The 13,718-nt window shown below is 34.6% G+C and overlaps 1 non-coding gene across 1 annotated transcript; it reads right to left on the bottom strand.

Annotated features, from left to right (window-relative positions):
- Positions 1-12,968: 12,968 nt before the first annotated feature.
- Positions 12,969-13,126, bottom strand: TRNAY-GUA (transfer RNA tyrosine (anticodon GUA)). The gene is made up of 2 exons: positions 13,090-13,126; positions 12,969-13,004 (listed from the first exon to the last, which is right to left on the bottom strand). It is a non-coding gene; the product is annotated as a tRNA-Tyr (tRNA).
- Positions 13,127-13,718: the final 592 nt, after the last annotated feature.

The following is a 13,718-nucleotide window of genomic DNA, read 5'->3' as shown; positions in this document are numbered from 1 at the left end:
TTTTATGAATACAAGATCTGTTATAAAGAAGGTAGAGATCGGATTATTCCCTCTGGTACCTCCTCCACAAAAGTTAAAATTTTTAAGTAACCAAAACGATCATAAAATCCGAAATAAGTATCCGGTTCTCTTCATATTTCACACATGTCATTATTTCTACTAACGCAAGATGTACTGCGAAGATGGCATATATCGGTCCACTCCTTCAGGTACCTTCCCCACAAAGAGTCAAAATTTAGAATACCCATGAAGCTCATAAATACCGAAATTAATATCTGATTCCATTCAGGCCTAGTACGTCTCTATATTTCCATCACCACAGGATCTATTATTAACGTGGATTTTTTAAAGAATATTTTTTCAAGAATCGGAAGTCCAATAAACGTGGAATTTTTAAAGAATACTTTCTTCAAGGATCGGAAGACCAATAAGCGTGGATTTTTTAAAGAATATTTTTTTTCAAGAATCGGAAGACCATTGAACGTGGATTTTTTAAAGAATATTTTTTTCAAGGATCGGACGTCCAATAAACGTGGATTTTTTAAAGAATATTTTTTTCAAGGATCGGACGTCCGTGAATTTTTTAACGAATATTTTTTTCAAGGATCGGACGTCCAATAAACGTGGATTTTTTAAAGAATATTTTTTCAAGGATCGGGCGTCCAATATACGTGGATTTTTTAAAGAATATTTTTTTCAAGGATCGGACGTCCAATATACGTGGATTTTTTAAAGAATATTTTTTTCAAGGATCGGACCTCCAATAAACTTGGATTTTTTAAAGAATATTTTTTTCAAGGATCGGACGTCCAATAAACGTGGATTTTTTAAAGAATATTTTTTCAAGGACCGGAAGTCCAATAAACGTGGATTTTTTAAAGAATATTTTTTCAAGGATCGGAAGTCCAATAAACGTGGATTTTTTAAAGAATATTTTTTCAAGGATCGGAAGTACAATAAACGTGGATTTTTTAAAGAATATTCTTTTCAAGGATCGAACTCCAATAAATGTGGATTTTCGAAAGAATATTTTTTTTAAGGGTTAGAAGTCCAATAAACGTGGATTTTTTAAAGAATATTTTTTTCAAAGATCGGACGACCAATAAACGTGGATTTTTTAAAGAATATTTTTTTCAAAGATCGGACGTCCAATAAACGTGGATTTTTTAAAGAATATTTTTTTTCAAGGGTCAGAAGTCCAATAAACGTGGACTTTTTATAAAGAATATTCTTTTCAAGGATCGGACGTCCAATAAACGTGGATTTTTAGAAGAATATTTTCTCAAGGGTCAGAGGTCCAATAAACGTGGATTTTTTAAAGAATTTTCTTTTCAAGGATCGGATGTCCAATAACGTCAGAAGTCCAATAAACGTGGTTTTTTTAAAGAATATTATTTTCAAGGATCGGATGTCCAATAACGTCAGAAGTCCAATAAACGTGGTTTTTTTAAAGAATATTATTTTCAAGGATCGGACGTCCAATAAACGTGGATTTTTTAAAGAATATTATTTTCAAGGATCGGACGTCCAATAAACGTGGATTTTTTAAAGAATATTTTTTCAATCGGAAAAAGTCCAATAAACGTGGATCTTTTAAATAATTTTTTTTCAAGGATCGGAAGACCAATAAACGTGGATATTTTTAAAGAATTTTTTTTCAAGAATCGGAAGACCAATGAATGTGGATTTTTGAAAGAATATTATTTTTAATGGTCAGAAGTCCAATAAACGTGGATTTTTGAAAGAATATTATTTTCAAGGGTCAGAAGTCCAATAAACTTGGATTTTTTTAAAGAGCGGTGGTCACTAGCTCTTCTATAGAGACTCGGTGGTCACCAGCTCGTCTATAGAGACTCGGTGGTCAACAGCTCGTCTATAGAGACTCGGTGGTCACCAGCTCGTCTATAGAGACTCGGTGGTCACCAGCTCGTCTATAGAGACTCGGTGGTCACCAGCTCGTCTATACAGATTGGCTGGTCTCCAGCTCGTCTACAGAGACTAGGTGGTCACCAGCTCCTCTTCCACTCCTTCTGGTACCTCCCCCACATAGGGTTCAAGATTTTGAAAAACACAACACTTAAAGAAAGCAAATAAGCGAAAGATATATAAATGTTCGATTTTCTTGCAATTTTGCCCATACCAATATTTTTATCTGTATTAGGTGAAGTATGAAAATAGAATACTTCGGTCGACTATAACTGGTACCGCTAGCACATTTTAATATTTTAGAAAATTATCACATAAAGTGTAGGAAGGACTATATTCGTAGTCCAAACCTGGCACGTCGCAATAATTATATCATATTTGTTTAGGTCCGACACGAACTGGACAATATTGGCCCATTCCTTCGGAACGTACTCCATAGAGGTTCAAAAATTTGAATAATCGTAACAAAAGTCATAATAATTGGTTGAGGGTATACATCTGTCGGCAAAACCGATCGATATTTTTAACTTTTGATGCATTCTATGGCCTCATTGTAAAATATTTTGATTTGCTACGATGCCGTTGAAAGCGAGTTTTTTACTACTATTAAAAAAAAAATACTCCTTTTGGTGTCTTGCTGGGGGTTAAAATTTTCCATAAAAAAAATCGCGTTTTGTTATCAATAATATTGCCCAAGACACTACGCACCTAAAATGCAAGGATTGCAAGGAATCGTAATTCGAAACATTGAATAAATTTTGAAAATAGGAGAACTTGTCTCCTCTATTTAGCTTATTTTGTGATGTAAACTTTCAAAACGCCAATACACGTGCCTGCTATTTTTAACTCTACTTTCGTAATTTAAAAAAAAATATTTTTTGCACCCTGTGACAACAAACGGCAACAACAACAAAAACAACTTCTCACCACAAGTATTTACTCCTGTGACTGATTATTTGATTGTCTGAAACAATTGTATTAAGGATGCCCATCTGCCAGTGGCTGTAGCCAAAGCCAAGTGTGAAGACATCACAGTCTTAACCACAGAAACCGCACTGCAACAGGGACATCAACAGAAACAGATGCCAAGCACCAACTAGGAAACGATAACAAAATAAGGACAAGAAACAAAAAGCACAAACAATACGGAAGCAATGACAATGCAAAGTAGAATCACACAGCAGCATCAATGCAAAGCACATTGATTGGAATCAGGACAAGCATCAGAATAGAAAAAAAAGAGACTTGCATTCATTGGTTTGATTTCAAAGGCGACAAACCAATGCAAAATGTGTTAGACTTACAGCCAGAACATCATCCCATCCCCAACCAATTACAGAGGGAGTAAAGTGAAATACCTCTTTTTCTAGAACGGAAATAGAGCAACCATATAAAACAGGAAATAGAAAGGGAATAACAACTTTGCTTCGTGCAAAAGTAGGCAACAACTTTTGTTTTGTTTTCAATTATCATTTGTTACGACACGGCAACAACCATTGTTGGCAAGGCTGGTGTGACGGGAATTCGGTAGGGTAGGTTCGGTAGGCAAGTATGTTCTTTGAATATTCCAAGAGAGGGGCTAGGGGTAGAGAGGGGCTATGTAAATGTAAATGAACTTATATTTGTGTCATCGATACAGGACATGAGGAACAGAATCCTTTTTCAGAGGAAATAAAATAGAAAGAATTAAAAGGAAAATAAACGAAGGAATAAAAAAAAACATTTCTTGAGGACTTTTCTCATAAAAATTTTCTATAGAAAATTTATATTCAGAAATTGAAAATACCTTATAGATTGAAGATTTTTTCTATAGAAATTTTTTCTTATAAATTAAATACTCAATTTATTGAAAATATCCTTACAAATGAAGGATTTTTCTATAGAAAATGTAACCACAAATGCGGAAGAATGCATCCTCACAAATTGAAGAATTTTTTCTATAACAAATATTGTATTAGATGAAGTATTAAAATGGAATACTTCGGCCGGCTGTATCTAGTACATCACGCTCTTGTCCACATTTTCCAAAAATTATCACATACCTCATATAAAATGAAGGAAGTAACCCATATAGTCCAAACATGGCACGCCACAATATTTATATCATATTTATTTAGGTCCGATACGAAATGGACAACATTGGCCCATTCCTTCTGAACTTACTCCATTTAAGGTCAGCAATTTGAATAATTATAACAGAAGTCAAAATATATTAAAGTAATCGAACATATTTTAAAATCGACTGATATTTTTTTATACCCTCCACCACTCTATGGAGGGTGTATTAATTTTGTCATTCCGTTTGTAACTCCTCGAAATACTCATGTCAGACCCAACAAAGTCTATATATTCTTGATCAGCATAAAATTCTAAGACGATTTAGTCATGTCCGTCTGTCTGTCTGTTGTAATGACGCTATCTTTCGAACAAATTGAGATAGAAGGCTAAAATTTTGCAGACCTGTATATTTTGCCAGTAAGCAGGTTAAGTTCGAAAATGGGCCATGTAAGTCCAAGTTATCATATAGCCCCCATATAACGGTACCTCCCGATATTCGGTATTTTGATGATTTTAGCGACATTATTCACCGGAATTGTTTCAAATTTGGCATTTGAAGTTCGTAATGGATACTGCAGCATAAAACAGAAAATGGTCCATGTAGGTCTACGTCTTCGTATAGCCCCCATGTACCGTAACCCCCGATATTCGGTATTTTGATGATTTTAGCTACATTATAAACAGATTTTTCTTCAAGTTTCACAATTAAATATTGTGATAACTTATGACAAAAGTTGCCTATGCAGGTCCACGTCGTCATATAGGCATTCGGTATTTTTAATATTTTAACAGAATTTTTAACGGATTTTATTTTATTATTTATTTTTTTTTTTTTTTGGAAATTGGCAAATTTGTACCAAATGGTGGAGGGTATTAAAAGTTCCGCCCGGGCGAACTTACAGCTTTTTTACTTGTTTCAATTGTTAAGGGTTTTATTTTCATTTGAATACATTTAATTTTTCGTTATTTACCTACCTTTGAAGTTTTGTAGAATCATTATTTAGGTTGGATATAAAAAATTACCTGTAACGAAAGAGAAGAAAACCAACATTTAATAAATTTGCATTATTTTTATATTTGAGAAATTAAATTAAGTTACATTTGTTCATGTATTCTTATAATTCAAGTATTGGTCACATTTCATCATCGATTTTAAAAAGTTTCGTTAGTGAAGGTTATAATTATTGGTGGACTTAGCCTGGCTTTTTATACATTTTATTGTTATTCCCATTCGTCCCCCAACACTTCGTCCTAGTTTGTCCCCTTTTACAAGGATTTATTTGTGTCTGCAAAATTTTCTTTTTTTCCCGACAAACGTTAGTTTTTTATTTGTGCCATGGAAACTCAACTTTTATTGTATAAAATAACAAATATCCATTCCACCCTTCCAACTCTTACCCCCTTTCAAAGTAAATAGACTGAATGTGATATGCATACACTTGTCAATTGAAAGTTCGATAATCTTTTATTTTTTTTTTTTTTTTTTTTTTTCATTCTGTTTGTCAAATGCAACGACAAGCGATTCAAATTTCAAAAGGACAAACGACATGGGAGGAGGAGAGAGACGACGGCTTTTCTAGTAATTGTTGCGATTTCAATGGATATTTTATATGCTTGTTGTTTTTTCTTTGCATGCTCCCAGTTGTTATTCTAGATTATTGTACATCAATCATATTGTCATAACAAAAAAAAAAATAAATAAAAAATAAACGGCAATAACAAAAAGTTGCACAGAAATTTCGAAAATTGTCCTATATGCAAAAACAATGTGTAAAAGAACATAAACAGGGTGTAGGCTGTTTGTATTGAGGGGCGAGAATTAAGAACAGTTGTTAAATGATTGAGAAAGTCTGGAAAGTGTCCATCCAACTTCCTAAACCTATGAATTGCTGACTTAGATATATTTGCATGCCAAGGAACAAGATTGAAAGAAAGTCAGAAGTTTTGTGAGAGTATCCTCAATATTTCGAATCGCTTATTAAACATTTTATAAAAAAGGGACTGAGTTCTGACAAGTTTTTACAGAAGTCTGGACTTCCATAAAATTTCGCATTTTTAACTCATATATTTTTGTAACTCTGACAGCATAGGTCATACCTTGCCAGGAGTTTTTCTGATTTTTTTTTCAAACGTACCGCCATAGACAACGGATCTCTTCAATAAATGTGGACAACATATAATTTGTTGTCATTATGCCTTAAGAGATTATGAAGAAATTCGATTTGTGATTGTGTTTTATTTGAATATGCGTTCTTGACAGCTGAGGTCATGTAAAATTGCATGTAACAAATTTGGAAGGTAAATAGTAAAATTTCAGGTCAATTGGGAAAGCAACAAATTATAGATCGAAGAATGTTCAATACCAAAAATTATTGACGTAAGTAAAATTAGGCAACAGGAAACAAAAAAATTCAACGGATTTTAAAAGTAGAACTAAAATGTAAGATACATTTGCCGGCGTTCTAATAGCTTATATCACAAGGTAACCAAATTAGAGGGGGCAAATTTCCCCTCTTCAAGAGTTTTGGAAATTATCAGACTAAGATTCCTCGTAATTTGTGCATTTTTGGAAAAAATATTAATCCTTAAGCGAATCAACGAAGGGCTCTTTTTGTGCTTTTTATACCCTCAACCATATGTCTAAGAAGGGCCAAAACATGTTTCATAGAAAAAACGACATAGGGTCAATCTCTTTTACCAAATCCATTTCAGGACATTTCGAATCGATCTGGTAACGTTCTTCCCTCTGTCCGTCTGTCTGCCTGTCTAGCTGGTGCGCACGATAACCCTCGAATGGAGTATCCGATTTGGTCCAAACTAGGTACATCGTAATATAATTATCAATCTTAAATCGAGTTCGGAAATGGGAAATATCGACCGACTCCTTCCAGTACCTCCCCCACAAATCGTCGAAATTTTCAAAAACAAAATATGTTACTACAAAGAAAAAGATTCCTAATATTTGCAAATCCTAATAATTGCATCAGTGGTATATCAGGTGCGAAAATGGACAATATCGGTCCACCCCATCAAGCACCTACCCAACAAAGAGTCAAAATTTTAAATAATTATAACTCTTATAAAATGTGATGTCCGACTGTATTCAAAGGTCTGATGTGAAGTTGGAATATATCGGTCAAAACCTCCTGATATCTCACCCACAAAGGATCAAAGTTTTAAATAACCATATTCCTCATAAAACTCGAATTTAACATCCGCATCTCAATATTTTCATCAACACAAGATCTACTCTAAAGATGGTAGAGATCGGACCATTTCTTCTGGTACCTCCCCAGACATAGAATTCAAGATTTTGAAAAACAGAACGCTTAAAGAAAGCGAAATAAGCAACGAACTCTCTTCAACTCCAAAACATATACAGGGTGAGATGAAAAAACTGCAACCGACTTCAGACTGCTGTCATTTCCAAGCCAATCGTCCGACAGCTGTTAAAATTATTCCAGTGACAGCTCATTATATTGTTTAAAATCGTACAAAAGCATTTTGGTGAGAATTTTCCAGAAAAAAAATTATTCGTGATGGAATTCAAGCGTGATAGTGTGATTTCTTTATATTTGGCTGGAAAACCACAAGTGGCTATCGTAAGAGCACTCCAGCATTTAAATGTGAATAAATCTTTTGTGCCTCGTACCATCGCTCGTTACAGTGATATTGGTAGCGTAGCCCCACGTCAAGGAAGTGGGCGGAAGAAAACAACAACATCAGCAGAAATGGTTCGAAAAGTCAAGAAGCGACTTGATCGAAACCCACGTCGCAGTGGCCGAAAAATGGTTCGTAAGATGAACATATCGCAATATTCCATTCGAAAAATTTTGACAAATGAGCCATTGAAATTCCAAAAAGTTCAAGAACTTATACCGCAACAAAAGAAAATATACTCAAAAGAGCTAAAAAGATGCTTCGCTTGGCCAACAATTGGTGAACTGCCGAATTTGGTTTTCTCCGATGAGAAAACTTTCATTGTCTAGCAGTTTATAAAGAAACAAAATTATCGTGTTTACTTGCCAAAGAGGTCAGCAGAAAATGTACACCTTCGGTTGGCCACCAGAACTCAAGCACCGGCCATGGTGATGGTGTGGGCCGCCATAACAGCCGATGGTCGCTCTCCGCTCGTATTAATCGACCGTGGCATCGCTTCATTTCCAGCGTAAAATCTCTGGATACAAATCCGTTGAACTATTGTGCCTGGAGTATTTTGGAAAGCAAGGTTGGCACTAAAAAATACCAAAGTGTCGATCACCTCAAGCAAGCGCTTCGCGGGAATGGGCCAAAATACCGCAGAGCAACATTCGGGCAGCGTGTGAGGTTTCATTCCGTTTGAAGGCCATAATTCGTGCCAAAGGTGACCAATTCGAACAAATCTAAACTTATTCTAAAATTTGATACTATTTCCGATATTTTTTGCTTTCATTCAATACAATTCAAAAAATGTAAAAATTATGGCGTTTGACTTTGTTGCAGTTTTTTTATCTAATGTAGATACGCGGGGGTCCTTAAAATATTAATTTAAAAAATTCACAATTTTTGATCTGATAGCCTTGGATCCATTTTTTTTTTTTTTAATCTTCAAATATTAAATTTATTTATTTTATATTTGGTCTGGTGGTCATTAAGGTCTGTATTATTTTTTATACCCTACGCCACAAGGTGGTCAGGGTATTATGTCTTTGTGCATTTGTTTGTAACAGGCAAAAGGAAACGAGACAGACCCATAGTTCCTTCTGATGATCTGCATAGAATCACATTCTGAGTCAATTTATGCATGTCCGTCCGTCCGTCTGTCCATGTATTTTTGTAAACAAAGTACAGTTCGCATTTATTGCCCTATCCAGATGAAATTTTGCACAAATTATTTATTTGGCCCAAGGACGAACCCTATTGAAATTGGAGATAATCGGACAAAATTTAGATATAGCTCCCATATATATTCGTCCGATTTCCCTTTTATTGTGCACCAAACGTGTAATTTTGCACATACGATCAGATTGAACCTGAAAATAAGTATGCCAAATTTCATCGAAATCGGTTCAGAAATAGCTATAGCTCCCATATATATAGTTCATCCGATTTGTTATTTTTGTCCTCCGCAGCCGTAATATGCACTCTGTAACAACAATATTTTGGGAAATATATCAAATACAGCTCAGAAACACATTTGCTAAATTTTATTGAGATCGATTCAGATTTGGATATAGCTCCCATACATAACTTCGTCCGAATTACCTTTGATTGTGCACCAAACGTCTAATATTTGCCCAAATTTGATGAAATTTGGCACTTACGAACGAATGGAGTCTAGAAGCTAGTATGTCAAATTTTGAAGATCGGTTCAGATATAGCTATAGCTCCCATATATACTGTTCATCCGATTTGTCATATTTGTTACCCACAGCCGTAATATGCACTCCGTAACAACGATATTCAGGAAAATATATCAAATACAGCTTAGAAATATCTTTGCCAAATTTTATCGATATCGGTTCCGATTTGGATATAGCTCCCAGATATATTTTTATCCGATTTCAAATTAATTGTGCACCAAATGGGCAATACAAGTCCGAATTTAAAAGATACAAATGCTTCGGCATATTTAGTCCTTTGAACTTTAAATTATAATTATAATCATAGTGTGTATGATTGAATTCTCCCATAAAAACTTTTAATTGTTATGCGCAGCTCTACTAAATTAGCAAAGTGGTGTAGGGTAACATAAAGTCGGCCCCGCCCGACTTTAAGTCTTTCTTTACTGCTTTTTTTTGTTTTTTAATTATAATTCTGATTTTTTAAAGATTTAGAAACGTCTGGTCGATTTTTAAAAACATTTTTTTAAAAATTTTAAAAAACATTGTTTCAAATACGAGCAGATCAAAAATTATGAATTTTTTAATTATTTATTTATTTATTTTTAAGGACGTGTTGGTCTATAGTCTTGAATTCTTAAAAAAATACTTTTAAGAACCATCATGCCGAAAGTCAGGATTTTTTTTATCAGGACAGTATAAATGTTTTTTTTTTTTTAAATTTTATTTAAAATGTGATAAATCAAAAAGGCAAAGGTATTTTACAAACATTGTTAACAATACAAGGAAGTTCTAAGTTTGATGGGTTTTTATACTTACAGGAGTTATTATTCAAAATTTGGACCTACTGTGGGGTAGGTACATAATAATTTATTCAAAATGTTGCCCCTTTAAGGGTAAATGATCCAGAAGGTATGGTCCAACATATTCCATTCTCACGTATGATCTTGTGTTAATAGAAATATTGGGATGTGCCACGTTAGAAAATAATCGGATTTTCATTTCTCGATGTATGGCCTTCATTGTTATTCAAAATGTTGACCGCTTTGTGGGGGAGCTACAAGAAAAAGTTGTACGATATCTACCATCTCCACACGAGCTAGTGCAATTATTTTGATGTGTAAAATTTGAAGAAAATCGAAGTCTTCTTTCGCATTTTATGAGAATCATAATTATTCACAATTGTAACCCTTTGTGCAGAATGTACATGATGGTGTGGTCCGATATTATCCATTTTCACACGTGACCTAGCACTGATACGAACGTGGGGATTTGCAAAGTTTACACAAATTTGTATGATTATTTCTTGTTGTATGAGGTAAATTATTTTCTGTAAAAATTGGGGAGCGTATCAGAAAAAGAGGACTTTTCGTGTACAGAGTTCGAAATATACTTCTTCCTCCCAACTGAATTTTCTTGAAAAATTCAATTTTCTATTAATCGTAAGTCTTCAAAAACGAAGTTCCGCAAATCTCATTATGCAATATGATTCCTTACACAAAGATAGGCCTCGATGCAAGATTAACGTTTGAATTTGCAAAATTTAAATGTATTAATTCTTTACTGCAAATATTTTGTTGAATTTGTATTTGTTAACAATTAATCTTAAATTAAACAAAATGTAAATGCTATGAGCCTAAAAATATGCTTCGATTACATTGAAATTTCACAAAAGAGTATTCCAGATCCCTCACACGCAATTGAGTAGTTGATTTAATGGAAATTATTTAAAAACAAATACATATACATATGTATATACAAAACAGTAAATATATACATTAGTATATACATAAAATCTAATATAGATTTTAAATTGTCACCAAAAATACCATGGCAATCCTAAAAGTATGCTGTGAGAATACACGTTATTTAATATTTTTAATTAGACCTATATTCCATTGCTCTAATCACCAAAATCACTTAGGTAACGACGAAATAATCACACAGGGGATTGAAATTCAATTAATTACCTAAATACATACACACCTACACATCTACGTGTACATGTTCCCACATTGAAGGGCAGTGAGGTGAAGTCATCAATAAATATCATAAAATATGATTTTAGTTTATGGCAATAATTCCCACTTGAAATCAAGTACAAATATTATAATTAATTAAATGCTGCTGATAAATGTGTGTGTGTGCAGCATAAGTGTGTATGTGTGTAAACATTATTGACAGAAGCCACTTACAAGTTGTACCAAACACTAACAACATTGCTGAAGTATTGTCACAGATAAGATGTTATTGGTGTCATTGACACTACCACAGCGAAGAGTGACAAGAGAGTACCACTTTAAATGATGATTGGGGCAGTCGTAATTTTCACATGGGTCACAGAGAAAGTATTGGAAATCTCAAAAATCAATATTTGTTTATTTTAAGTGAAAAGAAGTTTTATTGAAGCTGTCATCCGGTCACTGAAGTCGAATTTTTTCAGTCGGGAACTACTGAGGTCAAACTTTTTTTCTTTGGGAAAAATGTCCGCCCCAGAAGAGGACTTAGGTCGAAAAAAAAAGTCCGCCTCAGTCAATTAAGGTCGATTTCTGCCTCAGTCGGGAACTGCTGAGTTCATTTTTTTCCTGTGGGAACAAAAGTCCGCCTCGATTGGGAACAACTGAGGTCGTTTTTTTATGGAAAAAACGGCCGCCTCTGTCGGGAATTTTTTCCTATGGGAAAAAAGTCCGCCTCACTTGGGAACTGAAGTCCAATTTTTCCCCTATGGGAAAAAGTCCGCCTTAGTCGGGAACTGAGGTCGAATTTTTTCCTATTGCACAAAAGTCCACCTCAGTCGGGAACTGAGGTCGAATTTTTTTCCTATGGAAAAAATTCCGCTTCAGTCTGGAACTGAGATCGATTTTTTTACCCTATGGGAAAAAGTCCGCCTCAGTAGGGAACTGAGATCGAATTGTTTTCCTATAAGAAAAAAGTCCGCCTCAGACGGAAAAAAGCCCGCCTCAGACGGAAAAAAGTCCGCCTCAGCCGGGAACTCAGGTCGATTTTTTTTTCCTATGGAAAAAAAGTCCGCCTCAGTCAATTAAGGTCAAGTTTTTTCCTATGGCAAAAAAGTCCGCCTCAGTCGCGAACTGAGGTATAATTTTTTTCCTATGGGAAAAAAGTCCGCCTCAGTCGCGAACTGAGGTATAATTTTTTTCCTATGGGAAAAAAGTCCGCCTCTGCCGGGAACTGAGGTCGAATTTTTTTCCTATGGGAAAAAGTCCGCCTCAGCCGGAACTGAGGTTGATTTTTTTTCGTATGGGAAAAAAGTCCGCCTCAGTCGGAAACTTAGGTCGAATTTTTTTCCTATGGGAAAAAAGTCCGCCTCAATCGGGAACTGAGGTCGATTTTTTTCGTAAGGGAAAAAAGTCCTCCCTTAGTCAGGAACTGAGGTTGATTTTTTTTCCTATGAAAAAAAGTCCGCCTCAATCGGAAACTGAGTAAAATTTTTAATCCTATGGGAAAAAAGTCGGTTTCAGTCGGGAGGTCGAATTTTTTCCCCTCAGTAGTGACCACTAAGGTCGAATTTTTTCCATAAGAAAGTCGATTTTTTTAATTAAAAAAAGTCCGCATCAGTGGTCACTATAGCGATCAAATTTTTTCGTATTGGAAAAAGTCTCCGCCTTTTGTATTTTTTTAATTTATTTAAAAAATATATATTTCTCCTTCGAGCCGGATTTGAACCAGCGACCTATGGATGTCTGCATAGAGGTTTTGTTTGTATTCGCCGCTTTTGAGGGCAACGAATGCGAACCGAATTTTTGATGTTTGAATGCATCCCGAACTACAGTCCACCGCTCTACCAACTGAGCTATCGAAGGCACTTGCCAGCCAGCGGCCAGCAATTGGGCAAAAATTGCGATGGCTATTTTTAAAATCGGCATTTCTTTAATTGACCAGTATGGAATTCCATTCAAACACAAAAATGTGTCATGCATAAGAATTATTGTTTAGTTGTGTGTGTATACGTAATTATTGTGGGAAATCAATTAACATAATTATGGTCGGAAATGTTTTGAAAACAAAATTCGAAAAACAGTGGGGCCTCTAATTTTTGAATATGGCTACAGACGAAATAGGGGAGAGTTTCTATAAGAAAACAAGACAAACTATTTAAACTCATTATGGGGGATCAGTTGAGTCGCCTCGATTGGGTTAGGGGTTTTCGAATTTTTAGATAATAACGTAAAGTTTTGTGTTCGGACTTTATTTTCCATCTTTAAAAGAAAAAAATTTTTTTGAATAATTACTTGACATATTTTTTCAAATATCCAATTTTGGTAAATTTTTAAATTTCACGATCGACCCTCGCATACCCAAATGCTGTTAAACATGATTAGAGTACCTTGTCATTCCCCGCTTGGTAGCAACAACCACCGAATCAAAAAAAAAAAAAAAAAAACAAAAACATCG

This window comes from Musca domestica, unplaced genomic scaffold (assembly GCF_030504385.1).
Source record: "Musca domestica strain aabys unplaced genomic scaffold, Musca_domestica.polishedcontigs.V.1.1 44, whole genome shotgun sequence".
Classification (NCBI taxonomy): Eukaryota; Metazoa; Arthropoda; class Insecta; order Diptera; family Muscidae; genus Musca; species Musca domestica.
Note: the sequence above shows the minus strand (reverse complement) of the source record. Positions and strands in the feature narration are given on the sequence as shown.